We start from the raw sequence: 8,977 nt of genomic DNA, 5'->3' as shown, positions 1-8,977 counted from the left end.
AACCCGCTCGGGGGATAAAACCCCCTTGGGGAGGGGGGCAAATGAATGCGCTACAACTTTCATGATGTAACCTTTGGTCATCCTGTCAAGTTTGGTTGAGATTGGATATAAAGTAAGGACGGAATGTATTGGCATCAAAAATTCATCAGACAGACAGACACTAAATGGTATATTTTAGTATGATAACATGAACAGAGAATGAATTTCATCAGTGAATGGACATTGAATGTTCCTGCTGTGTGACGTGGTGATCAATAAATCAAAGTGTAGGCCCCTGTGAGATTTGAACTCATGACCCCTGGTTTACAAGACCAGTGCTCTAACCACTGAGCTAAGGAGCCAAACTTGACGAAGGTCTATGTCGATAATGATCCTGATACGTACCTGGTAGAAGATTTCATCAGAAAGGACATCTGCTTTGGAAAGATCCTGAAGCGAACTGTTCATTCTGCTCCAACTCCAGTGAATAGTCAATTTAAACATCAAATGATATGTTACAAGAATAATAGGCCATTGTGTCCGTGTAACTTCATCACATGCCTGAAACCACAGCCAAAGCTAGCCGACCGAGTCCGCACCACCACTGCCTGCATTCACTCCATTCTCTCAAGCACCTGCACTCAGTTTGCACAATAACCATCGTATGCACTCACCCCAATCGCACCACTGCGTGCACTACCTACCCCAATCGCACCACTGCCTGCACTACCTACCCCAATCGCACCACTGCCTGCACTACTTACCCCAATCGCACCACTGCCTGCTCTACTTACCCCAATCGCACCACTGCCTGCACTACTTATGCCAATCGCACCACTGCCTGCACTACTTACCCCAATCGCACCACTGCCTGCACTACCTACCACAATCTCACCACTGCCTGCACTACATACCCCAATCTCACCACTGCCTGCAATACCTACCCCAATCTCACCACTGCATGCACTACCCAGCAACCCTCTCATGGTTAAACTGCCAAAATCAAGACCCTCTATTCACCTTCACTCTTTTATTCCTCCTTTCTCCCACCTCTGGAACAAACTCCTTCACTCTCTTCATTCTCACTCCTCTCTCAAGGTATTTAAAACAGCTGTTCACCACCATCTCTTATCTTCGCCCATCAAAAACTTTTATCTTTTCTACCCCTTTTAATTCACCCCAGATCCACTTTTTTGAAATGCCGACTTCTTTCCTGGAAGTCCGAGCAGTGTCCATGTTTTTTTTTTTTACCTTCAACCCACCCTCTTCCCAGGCCTCCTCCCCCCAAGCCCTCTCCCTCCCACAGTCCTCCCGATGTCCCTGCTCTCCATATTGTTCTCCCACTCCCTTTATCATATGTTTTGTGTGTCAGTTTGTCTTTTTGTGATCAATGTTAGCTCTTACACGAGACGCGATCTTGCATACAAAAACAAAAACAAAACAAAAAGGAGGGCAGACAGGCACTCCACCTTGCCCACAGGTCATCTGGGGTTATGCAAGGCAGGGGCATCCATCTCCCTGAGCTGTCACAAGACACCGGCTTCCAAAGGCAGTGGTGAGATTGGGGTGGGTAGTGCAGGCAGTGGTGAGGTTGGGGTAGGTAGTGCAGGCAGTGGTGAGGTTGGGGGAGGTAGTGCAGGCAGTGGCGAGGTTGGGGTAGGTAGTACTGGCAGTGGTGAGGTTGGGGTGGGTAGTGCAGGCAGTAGTGAGATTGGGGTAGGTACTGCAGGCGGTGGTGGTACGGATTCGGTTGGCTTGCTTTGGCTGTGGTTTCAGGCATGTGATGAAGTTACACAGACACAATGGCCGATTATTCTTGTAACATATCATTCGATGTTTAAATTGACTCTTCACTTGAGTCGGACCAGAAAGAACAGTTAGCTTCATGATCTTTCCAAAGGAGATGTCCTTTCTGATGAAATCTTCTACCAGGTGTGTATCGGGATCATCATCGACATAAGCAATCATCAAGTTTGGCTCCTTAGCTCAGTGGTTAGAGCTACTGGTCTTGTTAAACCAGGGGTCGTGAGTTCAAACCTCACAGGGGTCTACACTTTTATTTGTTGGTCACCAGAATGGGACTGAATACGCTTGGGGAGTTGGTTTTGCAGGCAGAAGAACAAATGAGTGGAGGTGAGCAGTGATCCTGCATTTTGTGAGTTCATCAAGACAAGTACACCCGAAGACTCCGGGAGGGGCAGGAAGGGTCATTCCTCTTTGGGGTATATAGATTACAGTCGATCTATGGGCGGGTCTCAAGAACATTGGGTGTGTTCATTTACCAAGTTTCTTATGAAGAGATCGCCAAGTGGTTTAAGCATTTGAGCAAGCACTCCATTCAAAACCGTGAAGGAATGGCTGGCTGGGCAAGCGCTAGCTAGCTGCTTGGTAAAGGAGAACAACCCGAGCTTCTCCCTTTCAGTTTCGTATCAAACAGCAGGAGCGAGTTTCAAAAGTTCGCCATGAAAAATGCCACGGCGGCGGCAGAAAGGGCCATGTTATTAACCCAACATTTGTGGGTTATTTAGAGTACAGTAGATCTTCGTTCAGCTCTGTAAGTAAACCTTACTTCACGGATGTCGGGATTCTCCAAATTTCTTCATTTAGTGTTAGAAAGAGCATTAGCGACTGTTTAAAAAGCTAAGCATACATGTTTGTGGTTTATAATATTTTTACTTCCTGTTGCTCCCACAGAAACGGCATTATAACTATCGGCTATTTATTCACATTATCACTGCAAGAAAAACGCCTTTGGGAAGTGGGACATTGTTGGTGTTAATATTGTTTTGTAATAACATCAACAATACGGGATTATCATGAATTTTGTTTTTAAAAGCGTCTTTGGAAAAACAACACGATAAAGCTAACTTAATATGGCTATACACCTCAACACGCAACCCCATTGACGGGAATGGCGGAGAAAACCCGCACGGGGGAGAAAACCCCCTTGGGGAAGGGGGCAAATGAATGCGCTACAACCTTCATTATGTAACCCTTGGTCATCCTGTCAAGTTTGGTTGAGATTGGATAAGTAAGGACCACATATATTGGCATAAAAATCTTCATCAGACAGATGGACAGACACAAATGGCGTATTTTATTTTGATGATGAGGGTTCAATACTGGCAGACATGTACACTTTGCAGAAACATGGGAGGGACAGAGCCAAGAGAGGGCAAAGAGCACCAGACCAAAAATGAGGAGGAAGAACACAGAAAAACCACCAATACGTCTGCAATGTGAGGGTAACAGGCCGAGACATTATTCACTTCATCATGGGAGATCCCAATGATTTTGAGGGTCTTGCTTTGCACGATATCATGCCAAGGAAGGTGTGAGGCAGGGGTGAGATTGGGGTAGGTAGTGCAGGTAGTGGTGAGATTGGGGTAGGTAGTGCAGGTAGTGGTGAGATTGGGGTAGGTAGTGCAGGCAGGGGTGAGATTGGGGTAGGTAGTGCATGCAGTGGTCAGATTGGGGTAGGTCGTGCAGGCAGGGGTGAGATTGGGGTGAGTGCGTACGATGGTTATTGTGCAAACTGAGTGCAGGTCCTTGAGAGAATGGAGTGAATGCAGGCGGTGGTGGTACGGACTCCTTTGGCTGGCTTTGGCTGTGGAGTCAGGCATGTGATGAAGTTACACGGACACAATGGCCAATTATTCTTGTAACATATCATTTCATGTTTAAATTGACTCTTCACTTGAGTCGGATCAGAAAGAACAGTCAGCTTCAGGATCTTTCCAAAGGAGATGTCCTTTCTGATGAAATCTTCTCCCATGTATGTATCTGGATCATCATCGACCTAACCAATCATTGAGTTTGGCTCTTTAGCTCAGTGGTTAGAGCACTGGTGTTGTCAAACCCGAGGTTGTGAGTTCAAATCCTCACAAGGGCCTACACTTTTATTCATTGGTCATGTCAAAGCAGCTTCAAGACTTCTTGTCGAAGATTTCTTAATGTAATGATGAAGAGACTTCACTTTGTTTTAAAAGATTTATTCAGTTATTGCGGAGAGAATCCAACTCAGACACGCAATACATTTACACAAAAAACATTACCACACGTCGACTTGAAGAAGGTCCTCTGACTCAAGCCTTGCGTACTGTATACTTATATAAAACGAAGTCTCTTTCATCTCCGCAGGGCAGAGCCTGAGGTCATTACGGGATTTGCCAGAGGTCAGACTTTGTGGCGTACGGCCATCGGCTTTCTCTCATGAAGTTATCAACGTGGTCTACAAAATATGGCTGTCACAGAAGGAAAGGAAAAAGGTCGTTGTTCAGGCCGAAGAGTCAACATTCTGAGAGACTTTCGAACATGTTCAATCTCTCGACTTGATAAACTCAGAAAATGCAGGATCACTGCTCACCTCCACTCATTTGTTCTCCTGCCCGTGAAACCAACTCCCCCAGCGTATTCAGTCCCATTCTGGTGACCAATAAATAAAAGTGTAGGCCCCTGTGAGGTTTGAACTCACGACTCCTGGTTTACGAGACCAGTGCTCTAACCACTGAGCTAAGGAGCCAAATTTGACGATTGTTTATGTCGATGATGATCCCGATACACACCTGGAAGGAGATCTCATTAGAAAGGACATCTCCTTTGGAAAGATCATGAAGCTAACTGTTCTTTCTGATCCGACTCAAGTGAAGAGTCAATTTAAACATCGAATGATATGTTACAAGAATAATAGGCCATTGTGTCCGTGTAACTTCATCACATGCCTGAAACCACAGCCAAAGCAAGCCAACCGAGTCCGTTCCACCACTGCCTGCATTCACTCCATTCTCTCAAGGACCTGCACTCAGTTTGCACAATAACCATCGTATGCACTCACCCCAATCTCACCACTGCATGCACTTCCTACCCCAATCTCACCCCTGCCTGCACTACCTACCCCAATCTCACCCCTGCCTGCACTACCTACCCCAATCTCGCCCCTGCCTGCACTACTTACCCCAATCTCACCCCTGCCTGCATTACCTACCCCAATCTCACCCCTGCCTGCACTACCTACCCCAATCTCACCCCTGCCTGCACTACCTACCCCAATCTCGCCCCTGCCTGCACTACCTACCCCAATCTCACCCCTGCCTGCACTACCTACCCCAATCTCGCCCCTGCCTGCACTACCTACCCCAATCTCACCACTGCCTGCACTACCTACCCCAATCTCACCCCTGCCTGCACTACCTACCCCAATCTCGCCCCTGCCTGCACTACCTACCCCAATCTCACCCCTGCCTGCACTACCTACCCCAATCTCACCCCTGCCTGCACTACCTACCCCAATCTCACCCCTGCCTGCACTACCTACCCCAATCTCACCCCTGCCTGCACTACCTACCCCAATCTCACCCCTGCCTGCACGACCTACCCCAATCTCACCCCTGCCAGGACTACCTACCCGCTTTCATTAATCCACCAACAATGGATGGAAGCCTTCAATCTCAGACATGAGATCATGGTCGTCTCTCTGTCTGGACACATCTCCAGCATTTCATGTACAGTACAGTTGTCTGGGGCCCATTGAGGTACATTTCAACCACTAGAGGGCCTAGATAGATTCAATCATGGCACAGCAGAAAGCTAGTCCACCATCAAAGTTCCGGGCAAAATTGCATTTGAAGTTCTTGAAAGATGCCGGAAAGCTGCGCTTGTGAAGGTTGTACCAACCGAAGGAGGAGAAACAGTGGAATTTCCTTTCATAAGTGAGTAGTGGAGACAAAGACATGACGCCAAACGATAACGAGTCAGTCATACTATAATTACTGCTTATTTGCATTCCGATATTAAAACATTCCCAATCTTGTCTTTTGCAGGGGAAGTTTAAGCATTGAGAACAGGCTGCGACTTGGCAGAGATTGCGGAACAGATGTGAAACTCCGAGGAATGTCCCAGCAAAAGAGTGCCCGACTCCAAGGACAAAGCTCCGGACACGTGTTCCCCAGTGAAAATAAAATTCCGCTCCTCAAGTCCTCAAATCGTCCCCCTTCCTCCCTCCAAACTCTTGCCCCTCATGTGACATGCACGGGTCACAAAGATGGCAGCCTCCCACTGTTGCCCAATCAGGTCACAGCCCACGGCTCTGGTCATTTGTGGTGCATTTATTTCACCACAGGAGAGCCATTTGCGATGGAATACTGCTCTCCCCTTTGGGCTGACACCACTGCCTCACACCTTCCCTGTCATGATGTCGTGCAAAGCAAGACCCTCAAAATCATTGGGATCTCCCATGATGAAGCTGGTCATGTCTCGGCCTGTTACCCTCACATTGTAGACATATTGGTGGTTTTTCTGTGTTCTTCCTCCTCATTTTTGGTCTGATGCTCTTTGCCCTCTCTTGGCTCTGTCCCTCCCATGTTTCTGCAAAGTGTACATGTCTGCCAGTATTGAACCCTCATCATCATAATAAAATACGGTATTTGTGTCTGTCCGTCTGTCTGATGAATTTTTGACGCCAATACATGTCGTCCTTACTTGTCCAATCTCAACCAAACTTGATAGATTACCAAGGGTTACATAATGAAGGTTGTAGCGCATTCATTTGCCCCCGTTGTAGCGCATTCATTTGCCTCCCCCCCCCTCCCCAAGGGGATTTTCTACCCCGAGTGGGGTTTCTCCGCCATTGCCGTCACTGGGTTGTGTGTTGAGGTGAAAAGCCACATTAAGTTAGTTTTGTCGGTGTGTTTTTCCAAAGAAGAAGATTTATCGTGGCGTTTTTCCAAAGATGCTTTTAACAACAAAACTCATGATAAATTCCATATTGTTAATGTTATTACAAAACAATATTAACACCAACAATGTCCCACTTCCCCAAGGCGCTTTTCTTGCAGTGATAATGTGAATAAATAGCCGATAGTTATAATGCCGTTTCCGTGGGAGCAACAGGAAGTAAAAACATGATAAACCACAAACACGTATGCTTAGCTTTTTAAACAGTCGCTAATGCTTTTTCCAACACTAAATGAAGAAATTTGGAGAATCCCGACATCCGTGAAGGAATGCTTGCTTGCCGAACTGAACGAAGATCTACTGTACTCTAAATAACCCACAAATGTTGGGTTAATAACATGGCCCTTTCTGCCGCCGCCATGGCATTGTTCGTGGTGAACATTTGAAACTCGCCCCTGCTGTTTGATACGAAACTGAAAGGGAGAAGCCCGGGGTGTGCTCCTTTACCAAGCAGCTAGCTCGCGCTTGCCAAGCCAGCCGTTCCTTCAGGGTTTTGAATGGAGTGCTTGCTCAAATGCTTAAACCACCTTGCGATCTCTTCACAAGAAACTTGGTGAATGAACACACCCAATGTTCTTGAGATCCGACCATAGATCGACTGTAATCTTCTACCCCAAAGAGGAATGACCCTTCCTGCCCCTCCCGGAGTCTTCGGATGTACTAGTCTTGATGATCTCACAAAATACAGGATCACTGCTCACCTCCATTCATTTGTTCTCCTGCCTGCGAAACCAACTCCCCCAGCGTATTCAGTTCCATTCTGGTGACCATCAAATAAAAGTGCAGGCCCCTGTAAGGTTTGAACTCACGACCCCTGGTTTACAAGACCAGTGCTCTAACCACTGACCTAAGGAGCCAAACGTGATGATTGTTTATGTCGATGATGAACCCGATACACACCTGGAAGGAGATTTCCATCAGAAAGGACATCTCCTTTGGAAAGATCATGAAGCTAACTGTTCTTTCTGATCCGACTCAAGTGAAGAGTCAATTTAAACATCAAATGATATGTTACAAGAATAATAGGCCATTGTGTCCGTGTAACTTCATCACATGCCTGACTCCACAGCCAAAGCCTGCCAAAGGAGTCCGTTCCACCACTGCCTGCATTCACTCCATTCTCTCAAGGACCTGCACTCAGTTTGCACAATAACCATCGTACGCACTCACCCCAATCTCACCACTGCATGCACTTCCTACCCCAATCTCACCCCTGCCTGCACTACCTACCCCAATCTCACCCCTGCTAGCACGACCTACCCCACTTTCACGAATCCACCAACAATGGATAGAAGCCTTCAATCTCAGACTTGAGATCATGGTCGTCTCTCTGTCTGGACACATCTCCAGCATTTCATGTACAGTACAGTTGTCTGGGACCCATTGAGTTACATTTCAACCACGAGAGGGCCTAGATAGATTCAATCATGGCACAGCAGAAAGCTCGTCCACCATCAACGTTCCGGGCAAAATTGTATTTGAAGTTCTTGAAAGATGCCGGAAACCTGCGCTTGTGAAGGTTGTACCAACCGAAGGAGGAGAAACAGTGGAATTTCCTTTCATAAGTGAGTAGTGGAGACAAAGACATGACGCCAAACGATAACGAGTCAGTCATACTGTGGCGGACACGAAAGCTCACTGGCGCGAGGGCATCATTCCGCGCACCAAGTGGGCGGCGGCCACGCCCGAGGGGTAGGCATGGTCGCAGGATATACACCGGGTGCGCAGCCCGGAACGCTCCAGTGTTACAGTGGAGCTCTTGAATAAAGACTCTTACAACTTACCGCGTTGTCCGCTTCCTCCTTGCTTACAAGCAGCGCGCGTAACACCACGCTTCATTGGTGACCTCCGACATTCTGGTCAGCCGTCACTGACCACCCGAACCCACCACAGCCATGGCAACCAACGCGGTAGCGATAAAGCTCCCCGAGATCTGGGAAGCTCAGGCGGAGATCTGGTTCCTGCAGGCCGAAGCCCAGTTCAGGCTTCGAGGCATCACGGCGGACGAGACACACTACTGCCACGTGGTCGCCTCCCTCGGGGCCGGCACGGCCGCCCGCGTTGTGTCGGTCCTGAGGAACCCACCGGCCGACGACAGGTACGAGGTGATCAAGCATCTCCTCCTCACCACGTTCGGCCTCACGGTGGATGCACGGGCCGATCGCCTCTTGGACCTCCCTGAGCTCGGTGACACGCGACCGTCGGTCCGAATGGACCATATGCTGTCGCTCATGGGCGACGAAACCCCGAACGCTCTATTCCGGGC

The 8,977-nt window shown here is 48.1% G+C and overlaps 3 non-coding genes across 3 annotated transcripts; all 3 read right to left on the bottom strand.

Moving 5' to 3' along the window:
- Positions 1–268: 268 nt before the first annotated feature.
- TRNAT-UGU (transfer RNA threonine (anticodon UGU)) lies at positions 269–341 on the bottom strand. The gene has a single exon. It is a non-coding gene; the product is annotated as a tRNA-Thr (tRNA).
- Positions 342–4,428: 4,087 nt separating this feature from the next.
- On the bottom strand, positions 4,429–4,501 carry TRNAT-CGU (transfer RNA threonine (anticodon CGU)). Its single transcript has one exon. It is a non-coding gene; the product is annotated as a tRNA-Thr (tRNA).
- A 2,994-nt stretch (positions 4,502–7,495) lies between these two features.
- On the bottom strand, positions 7,496–7,568 carry TRNAT-UGU (transfer RNA threonine (anticodon UGU)). Its single transcript has one exon. It is a non-coding gene; the product is annotated as a tRNA-Thr (tRNA).
- Positions 7,569–8,977: the final 1,409 nt, after the last annotated feature.

Source organism: Myxine glutinosa, chromosome 2 (assembly GCF_964187855.1).
Source record: "Myxine glutinosa chromosome 2, kmMyxGlut1.1, whole genome shotgun sequence".
Classification (NCBI taxonomy): domain Eukaryota; kingdom Metazoa; phylum Chordata; class Myxini; order Myxiniformes; family Myxinidae; genus Myxine; species Myxine glutinosa.
The sequence above is the reverse complement of the archived record's forward strand: the minus strand, read 5'-3'. Positions and strand labels throughout refer to the sequence as shown.